Raw genomic sequence first — 3,480 nt, 5'->3', positions numbered from 1 at the left:
TGTTTCAATGGATAGTAGAATAAGTATCATAAACATTTTTTTAGATACCCCTCGAAATGGCATAAGTTGGATCGACTATTCGACTCGTCTCTCACTAACCACTTCATGTAAGTGCATTATCGGGAATGCCAAAGTTCAAATGGTGTGGAACTAACTACTTTGGTGTTAACCCTATCAAACAAATACGCGGCGGTATGGAGTGAATAACCCTATAAGTACGCCGGTAACTTAGTGAATCACGTTCTCTTTGAGATAGTCGATAAACTCACCATTTAAGTATTTTCCACTACGATCGGATCGTTGTTTCTTAATACTTCGTATGAGTTGCTTTTCTACTTCGTTTCTAAAATCTTTGAACATTCTATAGATTTCAAATTTGTACTTCATCAAGTATACGTAACCATACCTTGAGTAATCGTCGGTAAAGGTTACGAAGTAGTTGAAAACACCCCTCGCACTAACACTTAGTGGACCACACACGTCTGCATGGATCAAATGCAAGAGACCTTCAGCATGCTCCATTTGTCCCTCAAATGGTAATTTGGACATTTTTCTTTTCAAAAAAGATTCACAGGTGCACGGTGAGTTCATATTATTCAACGTGAACAATCTCTCACGTGCAAACTCATTGATTTGTCTTAAAGAAAATATGTCCTAATCTAGCGTGCCAGAGTTGTGTTTTTTTTTTTTTATTTAAGACAACGACACCCGATGAGGGTGGGGGGTTAGGCTTGACCCCCTACCTGTTTATAAAATAAAATTTAAGAAGTACATAATGTGTTTCGCTCAAATTGCTACTGCCCAACATATGGCTAATAATAGCAATTGACAAACAAAACACAATAGCTAACTAACAAAACGTTAAGAATACGGGCAAAATAGGTGGCCCAAATAATAAAAATGACAGGGGTGGGAATGATCATAGAAGGTCGGGGAAGACCAATGTAGACTGTTTGCCTCACCACAACAGCTGAGGCCACTTACACTTTCGCCAAAAATGGGCGTGCCAGAATTGTGTTGGGTTATCTTCTATGTTAAATGAAAAACACATATTTCTCAGAACGTTTCCGATCAAGACACTCCATGCAATTTATAAATCCTAAGGGTCTGTTTTTCCACATTGGAAGCGAGCATCACTTATATGCTTGTTTTCCTTATTCTTGCGAATACTCGTTTCACCCATAATCTATTGTTTGATCGACTGATAACTATTTTCCTTTTACCTGGTTCTTCCACTTTGAACTATTCTAGTAAAAGATATAGAAGGTGCCGAAGGCAAAACATACTTTTCTTCCTTTATAACTGACTCGTATTTCAACATGTTGACCAACTCCTCCGAGAGGAGACTCAACCATATTCTTGTTGAAATTAATTATGAATGTTTCATAAGAGGTAGTTAGTGATGGAAGCATGAGATTAACCGAGAACTCTGGTGGGAGAACAACATTGTGGTCACACAACTTCTTTGGGAGCGAGTCATCTTAAAACCATGTTCATCGACCGGAGTCCTTTCACGTAGCCTAAGGGACATCAAGTCTATGGTCGTCACAAGCCTCATTGCCATAATGCTCTCACCACACACGATCTCGAGGTGAACCTATATGTCAACAACATTAAGATGATTCTCATAGTTCCTTGCTATCTCGGGGGACTAGATGCTATCATATAGTATTTGGTCATAATGGACACCCTTCGTGCACTTCTAATAAGTGGTGGTCTTCTAATGAGTCGAGTTATCACGAAGTTTGGTCAGGGTATTTATTTGAGTCTGCACAATTGCTCTTGGAGCAAAATCACCAAAAGAATGTTAACTGAGTCAATCAAGGTAATTGTTGCCATTAAATTTTGTTGGTGTCGAGAATTAACGATAAGGGATTCTTAGTATTTATACTGAAAAACTTGAAATAGACTTATAAAAGATAATTCATTATTAATGATTACAATTAAAGATTGGAATTTTATCATTAATTGTACTCCCACTAAATTTTATCGAATTCCACTACCCTCTAGTGGACAAACGAGAAAACTTATTTTTCTTTTAATGGGCTTTAGGTCCAATAGGCAAATGTAACACGTAGTTAATCTAACCCGATTACATTTGTCCAAAGGTAGATCTCCATCAATCATATCGCTATATGACCCTAAAGATTTATTCATTTCACACTTGATAATGATCTAAGTTAATATCGCGCATTCAAAATCTTCGTGTGTCAAGTCTAACCTACCAATCAAAGATGCTCATATAACTAATTGTACTAAACTAATGCAGGCCCTAGTTAATCTAGCCGACCACCTTAATCTAGCATAACTCTTCATATGCTACCTTCATCATTATGTCAATTAAATTACAGCTTACCCTACAATAGCACTCCTTGCTAACACTTACTGCACTATCGCAAGGGGCTACACATAATTTAACCATCGGTAGAAGGAAAGCAAAATTCAACAGATTGGTTTTTCTTTGTGGCTTGAAATGATTCTTAATGAATTAAGAATGAGGGATTTATTATTGTTTTGTTGTTATCTCATCAGAATTATTGGACAGGTCGATTGGATTCTTACAACTATGTTCTCTAAAGGTATATGGAAACGCATGTTGGTCTAAAGAGAACATTTGACCTAAATTATAATGAATTACCTTAATTAATTATGAGAATTTGTTTCAAAATAATTAAGGGACCTTAATCAACATAAATCAATCAAATAAGATTAAGGTACAATTCTTTAAGTTGAAGTATAATCATCATTATACATGTGTTCTATTAATGAAATTAATTTAACGTTTAAATTAATTAATTAATCAAACACTAATTTATTGAGCATTATTGATTAATGGATCAAATATTTGGATTGGGATTTAATTGATAAATAATTTCAAAAAATTAAAAACCAATTTTGGTTTAATTTTAATTTCTGGAAAAAGAAACAATTACCCTTTTTTCTTCTTTTTTTTTCAATTTCGACTGTCTGAACCGGTCAGACCCGATCGAACCGGTTGGACCGGTCTGACCGAGTTGTCCGGTCCGGGCAGTTGTCAAAAACCAATTTTGGAATTTCAAATTCAAATCAAAATTTAATTTTAAATTCAATTCCAATTTCAATTTTAAAATCGATCAAATCCAATTTTAAAACTAAAATTCAATTTTCTAATTCCAATTTTAAAATTGATCAAATTCAATTTTATAATTAACTTAAAATTAAACCAACTCAATTCCAATTTCACCAATTCAATCAATTCAATAAACGATTCACATGCAATCGTAAGCAGTAAACACGTAGGAAATTAATTATGCAACCGTAGTTCTGATACCACTGTTGGGGATTGGGCACATGTACGCAGCGGAAAACAATTTTTTTTATATAAACAAACTCGTGCACATTAATTACATGAATAAAAACTTATGTATGTTTATATAACATATTTATAAATATACCCCTATAATTTTAATATTTACACGTTTCCTCCAAGATCCTGTATCC

This window comes from Erythranthe guttata, chromosome 11 (genome assembly GCF_056151865.1).
Source record: "Erythranthe guttata isolate IM_541 chromosome 11, IM_541, whole genome shotgun sequence".
Taxonomy (NCBI): Eukaryota; Viridiplantae; Streptophyta; class Magnoliopsida; order Lamiales; family Phrymaceae; genus Erythranthe; species Erythranthe guttata.
Note: the sequence above shows the minus strand (reverse complement) of the source record.